This window comes from Saccopteryx leptura, chromosome 2 (assembly GCF_036850995.1).
Source record: "Saccopteryx leptura isolate mSacLep1 chromosome 2, mSacLep1_pri_phased_curated, whole genome shotgun sequence".
In the NCBI taxonomy this organism is placed as follows: Eukaryota; Metazoa; Chordata; class Mammalia; order Chiroptera; family Emballonuridae; genus Saccopteryx; species Saccopteryx leptura.
Window position 1 is genome coordinate 36,910,109 of NC_089504.1, and position 16,051 is coordinate 36,926,159.

General features: G+C 41.6%; 1 protein-coding gene and 2 pseudogenes across 5 annotated transcripts in view; 2 read left to right on the forward strand and 1 right to left on the reverse strand.

The window, feature by feature from the left end:
• RNF38 (ring finger protein 38) overlaps nucleotides 1–16,051 on the forward strand; it is a 159,705-nt gene that overhangs the window by 65,838 nt on the left and 77,816 nt on the right. The window lies entirely within an intron of this gene.
• Nucleotides 607–1,080, forward strand: LOC136393641 (activated RNA polymerase II transcriptional coactivator p15 pseudogene; annotated as a pseudogene).
• Nucleotides 5,243–5,494, reverse strand: LOC136392959 (small ribosomal subunit protein eS27-like; annotated as a pseudogene).

Below are 16,051 nucleotides of genomic sequence, written 5' to 3' on the forward strand. Positions count from 1 at the left end.
TGATGATGGTTGTACAACTTTGTAACTATACTAACATTTTTTTTTTCTTTTCATTTTTCTGAAGCTGGAAACAGGGAGAGACAGTCAGACAGACTCCCGCATGCGCCCGACCGGGATCCACCCGGCACGCCCACCAGGGGCGACGCTCTGCCCACCAGGGGGCGATGCTCTGCCCATCCTGGGCGTCGCCATGTTGCGACCAGAGCCACTCTAGCGCCTGGGGCAGAGGCCACAGAGCCATCCCCAGCGCCCGGGCCATCTTTGCTCCAATGGAGCCTTGGCTGCGGGAGGGGAAGAGAGAGACAGAGAGGAAAGCGCGGCGGAGGGGTGGAGAAGCAAATGGGCACTTCTCCTGTGTGCCCTGGCCGGGAATCGAACCCAGGTCCTCCACACGCTAGGTATACTAACATTTTTAAAATTTTACACTTTAAATGGGTGAATTGTATGCTATGTGAATTGTATCTCAATATAAGTCATTTAACACAAAACAACCCAAGACTCTGAAATTGAATTTTCTGCTCTACTTAGCTAGAAGTATCATCAAAATCTGGGGTAACAGTAGTAAGCAGCTGATCCTGAAAGAATAAGGTTGGCTTCTCTCATCACATGTTATTTATCAGTATTAACATTAATAATGTCTTGAGTCACAAGGGAGGGAGCACGGGGCTTTTGGGTTGTCGGAGTGGAGCATTGCCTAAATCAAAGGACCTTGTTCCTTCAAACTCTTCTGGCAGCATTTCTGACAGTGAAGTTGACAAAAAGTTACAGAGGGTAAAGCAAATTACTTAGAAAAGCCTGTAAAGAAGCAAAAGACTGATGAAACTTCAACAGTCCTGTCATCTTCTAAGTGGAGCAGCAGCAGCAGCAAAGACGATAATACATTTCAAATTGGGAAAATAAGGTATAACAGTGTTCGGGACTTTAAAGGAAAAGTCCTAATTGATGTTAGAGAATATTGTATGGATCCAGAAGGTGAAATGAAACCAAGAAGAAAAGGTATTTCTTTTAAGTCCTGGGCAATGGAGCCAGCCGAAGGAACAGATTTCTGACGTTGATGATGCATTAAGAAAACTAAAATAGGACCCGAATAAAATTTATGCTATTTTAACGCTGAGGTTGCCAGTTCAAAACCCTGGGCTTGCCTGGTCAAGGCACATATGGGAGTTGATGCTTCCTGCTCCTCCCCCCTTCTCTTTCTCTCTCTCTCTCTCTTCTCTAAAATGAATAAATAAAAATAATTTTAAAAAATTTATGCTATTTTAGTTGTTTCTGTCTTTTTACATTGGCTTTTGTTTTCTAACATTGTTTTCCAAGCTATTGTATATTTAAATTTCAGAACAATTTGTAAGAATACTTATTTATTTATTTTATTTATTGTTTTTTTTTTAATATATTTTTCTGAAGTGAGAAGTGGGAAGGCAGTCAGACTCCTACATGCGCCCGAGAGGGATCTACTCAGCATGCCCACCAGAGGGCGAAGCTCTGCCCATCTGGGGTGTTGCTTAGTTATGGCTGGAGCCATTCTAGTGCCTGAGGCAGAGGCCAGGGAGCCATCCTCAGTGCCCGGGCCAACTTTGCTCCAATGGATCCTTGGCTGCGGGAGGGGAAGAGAGAGAGAGAAAGGAGAGGGGTGGAGAAGCAGAAGGGCTCTTCTCCTGTGTGCTCTGACCAAGAATCGAACCTGGGACTTCCACATGCTGGGCTGATACTCTACCACTGAGCCAACCAGCCACGACCTGTAAGAATACTTTTTTGTAAATGTGCGTTTTTAGCCCTGGCCAGGTAGCTTGGTTGGAGCATCATTTCCATATGCCAAGGTTGAGGGTTCCATCCTCGATTGGGATACCTGCAGGAGGCAGCCATTGAATGCATGAATGGATGGAACAACAGATTGATGTTTCTTTCTCTATATAATAAATAAATTGTAAAAAGTTTAATGTGCATTATTAAACTGAGTGAAGCTAATTGTCAACTTTATTAAGGACGATTGCTTTGTGCCCACCACCTAGTATGAAATAAAATCAAGTAATACAAAAAAATAATAATAATGGCTTAAAGTATATTTTCTAGTAAAGCCAGTAGTTTGTCTTGTAAATTTTAAGTAAGATTTCTAAAACAGTATAGTCTTATTTTGTTGTAGGTTCATTTGGAGAAAGCTGAAACATGGAGAATAGATGAATAAATAAAGTTGGGTTTTACCAGTTGGATGATAGTTAAATCTTTGAAGAAGAAATATGGAAATTGTTGTTTGTTAAGACCCAGAACTATCTTAGCACATTTCTTGCAGCCATACTCTGGTATCCAGTAGCAGTGGTGAAGGCTGCTGCTGCAAGTGATGTAATTAAAACCCAGAGTGATCTTATTCAAGAATTTAGCAACTTCTGGGTCCAGTATTGAATAAGGCTTAATATATTTTTATGTCCAACTATAAAATCAGGCACTTAAAAAATTCTTTCTGCTGAAGTGAAAGGAATAGGGCTCTGAAAGCATACTAAATGGGAGCAGAGCCAAAAATTAGATTAGACCAGGGTTCCCTAAACTATGGCCCCCACCGCACTTCCGAAAGGGGCACCTCTTTCATTGGTGGTCAGTGAGAGGAGCATAGTTCCCATTGAAATACTGGTCAGTTCATTTAAATTTACTTGTTCTTTATTTTAAATATTGTATTTGTTCCCGTCTTTTTTTTTTTACTTTAAAATTTTAATGTGTAGTGTGCATAGGGATTTGTTCATAGTTTTTTTTATAATCCGGCCCTCCAACAGTCTGAGGGACAGTGAACTGGCCCCCTGTGTAAAAAGTTTGGGGACCCTTACTGTCTCTCTTAGACAGTAATTGCAGTGACAGTTACTTAAAAAGTACAGGCAAGATTCCTGGGGCTTGGTTTTTTGTTTGTTTTTTTTTAAACATCTGCCTTTTGCTCTTAGTATAGAATAAACAAAAATGTAGCTTTTTTTTTTTTTTTTTTTTTTACAGAGAGTCAGAGAGAGGGATAGACAGGGAGAGACAAACAGGAATGGAGAGATGCAGAGATGAGAAGCATCAATCATTAATTTTTTGTTACCCATTGCGTGCGACACCTTAGTTATTCATTGATTGCTTTCTCATATGTGCCTTGACCGCGAGCCTTCAGCAAACCGAGTAACCCCTTGCTCGAGCCAGCAACCTTGGGTCCAAGCTGGTGAGCTTTTGCTCAAATCAGATAAGCCCGCGCTCAAGCTGGGGACCTCGGGGTCTCGAACCTGATGTCCTCAGCATCCAGTCTGACGCTCTATCCACTGCGCCACCTCCTGGTCAGGCCAAAAATGTAGCTTTTTAGTTATGTTATATTAATTTGAGCAAGATAGAGACAGACAGACATACAGGGAAGGAGAGAGATGAGAAGTATCAACTCATAGTTGTGGCACTTTAGTTGTTCACTGATTGCTTCTCATACATGCCTTAACTGGGGGCTCCAGCAGAGCCAGTGACCCCTTGCTCAAGCCGGTGACCTTGGGCCTAAACCAGTGACCTTTGAGGTCAAGCCAACAACCATGGGATCATGTCTATGATCCCACGCTCAAGCCCGTGAGCCCACGCTCAGGCTGGTGAGCCTGCTCTCAAACCTGTGAACCTGAGTCCTTAGTGTCCCAGGTCAACGCTCTATCCACTGTGCCACCACCTGGTTAGACAGTTTTTATAGCATTGATTGAGTGCAAATGTTTTTAGCATCTATATCAATTACTTGAATTTGGTGGTTCATAGGTTAACTAAGTTTTCAAATGACTGCTTCGGAAAGTTTGTTCCTGACAAAACAGGACCAGATTTTAAAACAATTGGTTAAAAACATGTAGAATACCCACTGTGTGCAAGGGCCTGTACCAGTGCCCTAAAGGATTTAAAGTATCTAATAGACTTGGTAGCTTTTGCCTACATCTTAGAGTCTCTTTAGGGAAAATTATATATCCATGATGTGGTGTTCAGATGGTGTTTTACTGAGTTGCATGCTTGAACCAATAAATTCAATTAAGTTTGGTTTTTTTGTTTGTTTGTTTGTTTTTTTTAGAGGCAGAGAGTCAGAGAGAGGGACAGATAGGGACAGACAGACAGGAACAGAGAGAGATGAGAAGCATCAATCATCAGTTTCTTGTTGTGGCACTTTAGTTGTTCATTGATTGCTTTCTCTTTATGTGCCTTGACCGTAGGGCTACAGCAGACCGAGTAACCCCTTGCTCGAGCCAGCAACCTTGGGTCCAAGCTGGTGAGCCTTGCTCAAACCAGATGAGCCCGTGCTCAAGCTGGCGACCTTGGGGTCTCGAACCTGGGTCCTCCGCATCCCAGTCTGACGCTCTATCCTCTGTACCACCGCCTGTTCAGGCAATTAAGATTTTTTTAATTGCAAAAAATTTAATAAATCCCTTTGACAACAATGTATTGATATAATTGAAGTACACTTTGCTAGCCTGTGTTTGGATTATCAGGGAGATCCGGTCTGAGATTTGACTTCTGTCTTGGCCCACATGTGTGACCCCAAATTAACTACTTGGCCTCATTGGAGTGTATGGACAATAGTTATTCCAAGCTTTGATTATTAGCTTGTGTACTCAATTGTTGTATAAGAATCCCTGGTTAGATCACTGAAGAGTGAGATTCAGTCCTTAATGACCAGGTACTGTCCACAAGTCAGCCCAGGTCTGCCATTCTCTGTTTCTCTTCTCTATTCTCTGCATGTATTGGGGAGAGGATGAGGTGGAGAGGAGACATCGCCTTTAAGGTGTTTCATGGACAAGCCAGGCAAGTACTCATAGAGTGGTCTTAATTGCCCTTTCCAAGGTATTTTTGTAAGAAGCCATTAGTCATTTGGACTAGAACTTAAAATGACTGGGGTCAAAATATTCCTGCTACCCTTAGCCAGGGGTCTCAAACTCAACTCAGCATGTGGGCCGCAGAGCAAGATCACAGCCATTCGGCGGGCCGCACTAGGTCTACAAAAGGCAACTGTTACGCAACACTTTTCAGTGTCACAAAACGACCAGAAACTGTAGTTCGTGGATTAGTCTGCGGGCCGCAAAAAATTGTTGGCGGGCTGCGAGTTTGAGACCTCTGCTAGGCTAATAGTTGCAGCTTAGCAGAGCAGAGCATTTTAACAGTTGCCACCAAGATCATTTTATGGATATGGTCTCAAAGGAAAGAACAGGTAATGGATAGTTTACATCAAGAATCATGCTCATGATCAGTTTACTGCTCATCTTGATTCAGGGTGCTTTTAGTGCTGCTGCTTTCTAAAGGAACACCTTCTATAAGCCTTGCTTTTCCTCCTGTAGGCTGACAGAGAACAGTGGAGCAGCCAACACACAAAACTACTGTTTGTACATGGATAAAGACAATGGTATTATAGCATCCTGGGCATTTTACATCCATGAAATAGAAATTGAGGCTCTGCACCAGGTGCTTCTTATTGAGTTTCCTCTCCTCTTCTGGAGAGGGATGAAAGAAGGAGATCCTTAGCAAGAGGCATGTTGTGGTAGGGAAGTCATCACTGCTGGTAAGGGACATATGTATATATTTTTAACCATCTTGAAATCATACTAATCGTAGTCTTCTATATCTGCTTTTTTAAGTTACTATTTCATTTTAGTAAATTTCATCTCATCTAAGTTTACTATATTCAATTATCTCCAATTTGCTCCCAAGTATCTTTTTCAATTGGTTTGTTTAAACTAATGTAGAATTTGGTATGCACAATTTATCTGATTTATTTAACTAAATTTATTAGGGTAACATTGGTCAATATCATATATAAGACATTGTATCTGATTATTTCCCTAGCTTTTCTTTTTCCATTTAAACTAATAACAACACTGACTTATTGAAAACCTGAGCCAGTTCTGCGGAACTTTTGGATGACGTGATTGCTTCCTTTTGATATTATTTGGTCTGTCCTGTATTTCATGTAAACTAGAAATCATATCCAATAGATTGATGGGTCCAAATGAAGTCCTTTTTGTTTGAATACAAAACAGAGGTTATGTCTGAAAAAAAATTTTTTTTAATTTTTAATTTTTTTTTTTTTTTTTTTTTTGTATTTTTTCTGAAGCTGGAAACGGGGAGAGACAGTCAGACAGACTCCCGCATGCGCCGGACCGGGATCCACCCGGCACGCCCACCAGGGGCGACGCTCTGGCCCTCCTGGGCGTCGCTCTGCCGTGACCAGAGCCACTCTAGCGCCTGGGGCAGAGGCCAAGGAGCCATCCCCAGCGCCCGGGCCATCTTTGCTCCAGTGGAGCCTTGGCTGCGGGAGAGGAAGAGAGAGACAGAGAGGAAGGGGGGGGGGTGGAGAAGCAGATGGGCGCTTCTCCTATGTGCCCTGGCCGGGAATCGAACCCGGGTCCCCCTCACGCCAGGCCGACGCTCTACCGCTGAGCCAACCGGCCAGGGCCTGAAAAAAATTTTTTTTTAAATAGAGACAGAGACAGAGAAAGGGACAGATAGAGACAGGAAAGGAGACAGATGATGAGAAGCATAAATTCTTCGTTGTGGCACCTTAGTTGTTCATTGTTGCTTTCTCACATGTGCCTTGATGGGGGAGTAGGGGGACACTCCAGCCGAGCCAGTGACCATAGGCTCAAGCCAGTAACCCCACTGTCAAGCCAGGCTGAGCCTACGTACGCTCAAGCCGGTGACCTTGGGATTTCAACCTGGGTCCTCTGTGTTCCAGGCTGAGACTCTATCCATTGCGCCACTACCTGGTCAGACATGTCTGAATTTCATAGTTTATTACATCAGAAATCATATCTGGAGCACTGTTAAAATGCTAAGATTATCCATTGGATTAAGATATGACAGGAGCTGATCTCCATTGTGTGGGTAAGTTCTTCTTGCAACTTGTGAATAACCTGTATAGTGTTACTTTGGCACTTCACAAATCACCATTATCATTCGCCAAATGATTTTAACCTAACTGATTATCTTTGCCTGATGAATCAACAGTTTTATGGGGTTTGCAAAATGATGTCAAATTCTGAAATTCCTCCTACATGTGTTAGCTAGCATTCTTCTATAAAGAACTAGAGGTAGTTTGTTACTCTAAAAGGTAGGATAAATGCATAATTTTTTGGTTTTAATTACCAGTAAGAAACTTTTATTTTTAAAATTTATTTATTTATTTTTAGAGAGAGAGGCAGTGGAGGAGAGAGAGAGTCAGACAGAAACACCAGTCTGTTTCTATACGTGCCCTGACCAAGGATCGAACCAGCAACCTCTGTATATCTGGACGATGCTCTAACCAACCAAGCTACCCAGTCAGGGCACCAATAAGAAACTTCTAATAGACAACTCAAGAAGTGACAGTTGAGTTTTATGTCCCTCCCCTTTTTGGACACTATTAGGGACTCACAGATTTTCACTGATATAATGTGTTTTGGTCAGCTACAGTCTTTTGTTGTTGTTTTTAATAATTAAGTTGGTAAAACTTTGACCGATGGAAGCTACTTCTTCTGTCTTGTGGAATAGGTCTTAGCATGTGATGCTTAGGTTGGTGCTATTGCTGTCCACATTGTTCAGTTTTATAGTTCAAAACCTTCACTTTTAAACCCTCAAGTCTTTGTTTCTAAGGCGACAGCTAGTTGGCTATTGATTCTAGAAAATACTTGAGAGGGACCTGCTTCATATTTCTAGATTAACACATTACTCTATTATTACAGTGTAAAACCTCCATCTCAGGGTACACATTGAAGAATAATCTTAACAGTGCTCAAATGCTACTTTTTTTTTTTAATATGAGAGGAGAGGAGATAGTGAAGAAGACTCTTGCATGTGCCCCAACTGGGATCCACCTGGCATCCCCATCTAGGGCTGATGCTTGAGTAACTGAGCTATTTTTAGCACCTGAGTCTGATGTGATCCCAACAAACCTATCCTCAGTGCCTGGGGAAACCACTGGCTTCGGGAAGAGAAGAGAGAAAGAAAGGGAGAGAAGCAGATGGTCACTTCTCCTGTGTGCCCAGGATGTCCATAAGCTGGGCCAACGCTCTATTCACTGAGCCACCAGCAAGGGCCAAATGCTACATTTTTATGACAACTTAAAGAACTAACCTGCCCACATCTCTGCAGTTCAGTTTCATGGTTTAATACTTCTCATTTTTTGGGACCCAGAGTTCTAGAACTATTCATATGTCTCAACACTGCTTTTTTGCTGATGTTTAAAAGGAAGATTTGTGTATGTTTCTCGAACTCAGTACAACTTTTTTAGCAGTGTGCAGAAGAGTCTCAGTTACATTTTAACTCTCCTTGATAGAATATATCATTCAGAAAATCATTCTGCATGTCAACAAAAGGGAATGTGAGTCCTGGATGGTCTGCATTCAGAGACTAGACTACTGCAATACAAAGAACTGTTAAGGGTATTATTTGGCAGTGTTTTAAATACATTACATACTAGCATGATAATTTGATATGAGTGTGTTTACCATGCTTTTGTTTCCTTTTAGGAAATGAGAAGTGGATATGATCAGAAAGGTCTAAGATAGCGAGGTCATGTGAGACCTTGTAGATCAAGGTGTAAGGACTTTGGATTTTATTTTGAGTGAGAGAAAGAACCGCGGTTTCAGAGGAGTAGTGGCCTGATCCATCTGAACCTTTGAAAGGGCCATTTATGCTACAGTGTTGAGAACAGACTGAGGCGGAGGAGAGCAAGTTCCCAGGGAAAGAGTGGAACTAAGGAGGCCAGTTAGGAAACTCTTGCATTAGTTCAGTCTTTGATTGGGTAGTAGCAGTGGAGATGATGCTAAGTAATTATATTTCAGGCATATTATGAAAGTGTGGCCAACAGGATTTGCTAACTCATCAAATGTGGGATGTGAGTGAAAAAGAACAGTTGAAGATCATGCCAAGGGTTTTGGCCAGAGCAGTTGGTGAATAGTTCTGCCATTTACTGAAACTGGAGGAGGGGTATATTTGGAGGAGATCAAGAGCTCAATTCTGAATGTTATGTTCAGAATGCTGGATAGTATATCTAAGTGATACCAATTAGGTAGCAGGATATAGAAATATGGATTTCTTTGGGTTGGGAGGCAGGGGAATCAGGCCTAGAGATAGACATTTTGAAGTCATCAGCCATGGACCTAGTTGGGGTCACTAAAGAAGTAAATATAGATAGAGAAGTCTGAGGATTGATCCTTGGGACATAACAGCCTTGAGAAATTGGGGATAAGGGGGGAATCTAGCAAATGGGACAGAGAAGTCGCAGTCCGTAAGTAGGAAATTTCCCTGAGGCCAAGTGAATAAAAGTGTTTCAAGAAGGAGAGTGGAGGCCTGACCTGTGGTGGCGTAGTGGATAAAGCGTCAACCTGGAAATGCTGAGGTCGCCGGTTCGAAACCCTGGGCTTGCCTGGTCAAGGCACATATGGGAGTTGATGCTTCCTGCTCCTCCCCACCTTCTCTCTCTCTGTTCTTTCTCTCTCTCTCTCTGTCTCTCCCTCTCCTCTCTAAAAATAAATAAATAAAAATTAAAAAAATATATTTAAAAAAAAAGGAGGAGAGTGGAGTCACCTGGGTCAGATGCTGCCACTATATCAAAAGAGATGAGGATTTAGCATTGACTGCTGGATTTTGCTGTGTAATGGTTTCTGGGAACATGACAAATAGTGTCTCTGCTTTATATCACTACTTTGCCTGTGGACCAAAAACACGAGCTGATATTGTTGGCAGCTGCTCTGTTTCAATCATGACCTCTTTGTGTTCCCTAGTTTTAAACTTTGAGCTCCATACCCTGACTTTAGTTCTCATTTTGCTTCCCTTGTTTCCACACATTTTTCTGACTCTTTCCAGGATCTTGTCTCTCTTTTCCCTTACAATGCTTCTGATCTAGTTTGTTCTTTTGCCTCCAGCATCTTCTGCTTTCTAAAGTGGGTTTATAACCATTTTTGGTGTGTATCATGAAATCCTTTGATACTCGGATGAAGTTTATAGGGCCCTTTCCAGAAGAACATTTTTAATTGGATAAAATACATGAGAATTCAAAGGCAATTGATTATATTGGAATGTAGTTATCAAAATATTAAAAACTAATTTGTGATAAAAATATATTTGTATTTTTATTAATGTATTAAATAAAAGATTCTAGCAGTAGACCTAGTAGTTATTATAAAGTCATAGCAGTGATATTTCAATATACTTGCAGCAACTGTATTATATGAAAATATAATTTATATATAGTTGGGTTTTTTTTTTGAGACAGAGTCAGAGAGAGGGACAGATAAGGACAGACAGACAGGAAGGAAGGGAGATGAGAAGCATCAAGTCTTTGTTGTGGCACCTTCGTTGTTCACTGATGGCTTTCTCATATGTGCCTTGACGGGGGGGGGGTGTTGTCTACAGCAGAGTGAGTGACCCCTTGCTCAAGCCAGCGACCTTTGGGCTCAAGCTAGTGACCATGGGGTCATGTCTATGATCCCATGCTCAAGCCAGTGATCCCTTGCTCAAGCTGGTGAGCCCATGCTTAAGTTGGCGACCTTGAGGTTTCGAACCTGGTTCCTCCACATCCCAGTCCAACACTCTATCCACTGTGCCCACCTGGTCAGGTGAAAATATATAGTTTTTATTAATGACAAGGCCACAGGCACTGTTAACACAAATGTAATTATATTCATAATAGAGTGAATTTTTATATTTTAACTTCAAATTAATGAAAATAAAGATACAGTTTTATTCCCATGTAAGTCTTGGGATCCAGGTTAAGAAACTAGAGTGGAATACCATTGTGAACAGACCAGTGAACAAGTTTTCAGGTGGAAGCACAGGCCTTGTCTGTATGGAAGCATAATGCTACTTTTGACCCCTGGCACCTACTAGGCAATATTTGTCATGGGGAGAGGATTCAAACATGACCTTTATGGCTTGAGTAGAGTGCCAAATTATGTTCTTAGGCAGGAATAGTAATGTTATAAAATGTATTTTAAAAAAATCGGGCCCTGGCCATTTGGCTCAGCAGTAGAACATCAGCTTGGCATGTAGATGTCCTAGATTCAATTCCTGGTCAGGGTACACAGGAGAAAGCAACCATCTATTTCTCTATCCCTCCCCTCACCCTTTTCTCTCTCTCTCTCTCTCTCTCTCTCTCTTCCTGTCCTGCAGCCATGGCTCAATTGGAGCAAGTTGGCCCCAGGCACTGAGAATGGCTCCATGGCCTTGACTTAGGCACTAAAATAGCACAGTTGCCGAGCAATGGAGCAATGGTCCCAGATGAGCAGAGCATCGGCCTATAAGGGTCTTGCCGGGTGGATCTTGGGGTTGGGGCGCATGTGGGAATCTATCTCTCTGCTTCCACACTTCTCACTTAAGAAAAATAAAAACAAAAAAAATCAGAACACATGATAAACACTCATTTAATGTAATATATATGTTTGGCTATTTTTTATTAGATTCTTTCAAGTTTCAAACATTGACCTCTTTGTTCTAGTATAGAAGATTTCTTCCTTTCTTCCCAGTTACTTCATTCTCTGGTTAGCTTATCCAAAGCTGCCTTAAAATCTTAATTTCATTTTTGAGAAATTCAGTTTCAGCTATCTGTCTACCTCTTTTGTCTTGTGGGGCAGGGACCAATTGAGAGGGAGGCTGGTGCTTGTGTGCACATTCATTCACTTCTAGGATGCTTCTGCATTGTTTTCCAGCAAATATTCAGAGCAAAAGGTCAAAAAGAAACCCTGCTCATTTTTACATTGGTTTGTAGGTTTTTGACTGTTGAATTTTAAGAGTTCTTTGAATACTTTTGGATACCCGTTCGATATCAGATAGGCATTTTGCAAACATTTTCTATCAGTCTGTGGCTTTGTCTTTTCATTCTCTTAACAGTGTTTTTCACAGCAGAAGTTTTAAATTTTAATGAAGTCCATCTTATGTTTTTCTTTTAAGGATTATGCTTTTGGTATTGCATCTAAAAATTCAATGTCAAAACCAAGGTCACTTATATTTCTTCTGTGTTATCTTCAGAACTTTTGTAGTTTTTGTGTTTTCCATTAAGGTCTATGATCTATTTTGATTTAATTCTTGTGAAAGATAGGTTCTTTTTTTTTTTTTTGGTATGTGGATGCCTTTTCATTTACTTTTAATACTCTTTCAGAAGAGGTTTTTGAGTTGCTAAATTATATATGTTAACCTTCATCTTTCCAGCTTTCATGGAGTCTTAAGTTTTTGACCATGTTCTCCTGACAGTCATTGGATGGTATTATGTGAACTGTTTTCAGCACAATTTGATCTTTCTTAAACTGTGTCCAGTAGAAACACACATGACATGTTACATTAAATACAACGGTTTGTGTAAAAATAAATTAATGTCTGTTTTGGTATCTCATGTAGGTATGTAATACATACTTATCAATTTTTTTATTTCTTGTATTTTTCCAAAGTTAGAAGTGGGGAGGTAGTCAGAAGACAAGACTCCCGCGTGCACCCGACCGGGATTCACCCGGTATGCCCACCAGGGGGCAATGCTCGGCCCATCTGGGGCATCATTCCTTTGCGGCTGGAGCCATTCTAGCACCTGAGGCGGAGACCATGGAGCTGTCCTCAGTGCCCGAGCCAACTTTGATCCAATGGAGCCTTGTCTGCAGGAGGGGAAGAGAGAGACAGAGAGGAAGGAGAGGGGGAGGAGTGGAAAAGCAGATGGGTGCTTCTCCTGTGTCCTCTGACCAGGAATCAAACCCGGGACTTCTACATGCTGGACCGATGCTCTACCACTGAGCCAAACGGCCAGGGCCCATACTTATCAATTCTTAGGGTTCTTTTCACCAGTATAACTTTACTATTACATAATACTAGATTCATAGAAGACTGAAAGTATAATTTTTACTAACTCCTCCTTGAAACAGATTTACCATATATTGACACAATAGTTATACTGTGATTTGATTTGTCATTCTACTGTCCTAGGAGATTTTAGTATTTGGGGACATTATTATATATTTTTCCCAAATCATATTTTGGAATATGTTAATGATGTTAACTGATACCAGTACCAGAAGGAACTCTACAGGTTTTAGTATTCTTATCCATAATTGTACCTTTTTTGGCAACTGTACCTCCTCCCCACCTCATCCTTCCCAGAATTGTTATCCAGTGGCAAAAACTTGTTAAACTATAATAAAGTTATTTCTGAAAAACAGAAAATGCTGCTAAATGTTAACAAATGTTTTTTGGCATCTTTTTATGTGATCAAACTTTTAAAAATTGTTTTCCCCCCTGACACTTTATTCACAAAATATTTTTTTAAAATCAGGTTAAGGAATCAGGCTTTCCTTAAGTAAACGAGTAGATTATGGTGACACTTTATTACATAAACATTATTACTATGCTATATATACACACTTTTTGCTGCAATTATATTTAGTATTTTTATTCCAGTGTTTAAATTGTTTATTTTAATCCTTTTTATATTTTATAATCTATGTCATATAAAGTGAGTTGGGAGATAACATATTGAGTAGATTAGGAATAGTCACCTCACTGGGATTATTGTATCTGTACATTTAAAGAAATTAACTGGTAAGCCTATCTAGTAAGGAGTTGTTTGTTTGTTTGTTTGTTTTTTACAGGGACAGAGAGAGAGTCAGAAGGATAGATAGGGACGGACAGACAGGAACGGAGAGAGAGGAGATGCATCAATCATTTTCGTTGCGACACCTTAGTTATTCATTGATTGCTTTCTCATATGTGCCTTGACCATGGGCCTTCAGCAGACCAAGTAACCCCTTGCTCGAACCAGCGACCTTGGGTCCAAGCTGGTGAGCTTTTTGCTCAAGCCAGATGAGCCCACGCTCAAGCTGGCGACCTCGGAGTCTCAAACCCGGGTCCTCGGCATCCCAGTCCGATGCTCTCTCCACTGCGCCACTGCCTGGTCAGGCAGGAGTTTTTGTCTTTTGTAATTTAAAAAATTTTAGCATTTTCTCTGCTATTGCCAATTTAATTATTTTCTTATTATGAATGCATAAGAGTGATACGTGGTGAAAACCAACCTTTAAACTAGTTTAAAAGTGTATAAAATAAAATTTTTAGTATTAAGAAGAAAGGTGTCAAAATTTAGTTGTCATTCTTTCTCATTAACATCTGAGTTTATGACATCATAAATTTTACCAAGTATGTTTTTTGTCAGTGATTTCCACAGGGGTTGCAATGGAATATTCTTATGTTTAAACATTTACACATTCAGACTGGTAAAAATAGCAAAGGTCCATGTAAAGCCAGCGCCCAGGGCCACTATCACAGCAGCCTCCTGGCCAATGCAGGTTCGCATTGGATTCGGACAGTCGGTAAAGAAACAATGGAGCCAAAAACTGATAGGCCATTTTCTTTAATTCTAGCTTGCACCCGGCGGGCAAGTAAAAATACACACTGGGCTCCAAAACCCACTCATATTCAGTGCTCACAAAGCCACTGACTTATCCGAGTTTCCTAGAATCAAAGGTTTCTAGCTCACCAGCCTTATTCTCCTCAGTTCCCCATCTCCTTCCTTCTCTCTACACAAACTCGACACAAACTGGCATCTCACTCAGCACTCCGCCATCTTGGCTGCTTCTCCTAGCCACATGGCCTCTTTCCGCTGCTCTCTGCTCTGCTCCCTCTGCTCTCTCATGCTAATCATCCCAGGAACCAAGAGAGCAAGCTCTCGTTCTGCCCCCATTTTATAGTGTAGAAATCCAAACCTTTAATCCAATATACAAAACAGGGAAGTCTCTAATACAAAGTCACTTCTCTGAGGCATGATTGGATTGTACCGCCCTACATCAAAAAGGGTAGGAAAGGCTTAATCCCAATACCAAGCCCCAGGCTACAAGGATTCTGCCTGCCTTTAGCCCACCCCAACACACATTAATATCACCTGGGCGACGGCCTCCTCGTGGGCAGCGTCATCTTTAACAAAGTGAGCATAATACATTTTATCTGCCCAACAGTCCACTTGGCACTACTTTAGTCAGAAGGATACAGGACAGAAACTATAGCTTGTCAGTAAGATAGTGGGAGTTCTCTTAGCAGTCCACCTAGCAGATCATACTTTTTGAAATATTCTTTTCATAGCTCAGGTTCAAAGGGATGATATTCATGTTGGGTGATGGACAGAACTCCATAGGCATCGTTTCTAGGGCCCTCTGCAAGGGACATACCTAATGCTGTGTTACCGCACTCAGAGAAGCTCACAAATATGGTTTTCTACTAAGTGTCTACTTCCTTCCAGTTCAGATGCAATTTACTAATTTGGTAATTTATATCATAAGCAACATTGCCAAGTAACAGGTGGCATGCTGTCTTAATCAGGTTAACAGGGATTACACAAAGGTCACATTCTCACACATGATAAGAGGGTTTGTTTTTGTTTTTTTTAGCAAGAGAATAAGGGAGGGTGGTGACACAGGGATAGACAGGCTGGAAGGGAAATAGATGAGAAGCATCAGTTCTTCATTGCAACATCTTAGTTCATTGATTGCTTTCTCATATGTGCCTTGACCAGAGAGCTCCAGCAGGGTGAGTGACCCCTTGCTCAAGCCAGCAACCTTGGTCTTCAAGCCAGAGACCATGGGGTCATGTCTATGATCCCACATTCAAGCTGGCAACCCTGCTCTCAAGCCTGTGAGCCAACACTCAAGACGGTGACATTGGGGTTTCAAACCTGGGTCCTCAGCATTCCAGGCTGATGCTCTCTATCCATTGTGCCACTACCTAGTCAGGCTGGGTTTTTTGTTGTTGTTGTTGTTAACTGAGAGGTAGGGAGGCAGAGAGACTCCTGCATGCGCCCTGACTGGGATCCATCCGGCAAGCCCCCTACAGGGGGGTGTTCTGCCCATCTGGGGCTGCTGCTCCATTGCTTGGCACCGAGCTATTTCAGCACCTGAGGTGAGGCTACAGAGCCATCCTCCACACCCAGGGCTAACTTGCTTGAATAATTCGAGTTATGGATGTGGAAGAGGAAGAGAAAAAGTGAGAGAGAAGGAGTAGGGGGAGGGTGAAAAAGCAGATAGTCACTTTTCCTGTCTGCCCTGACCGGCAATCGAACTTGGGACTTCCACACACCGGGCAGATCCCTAGT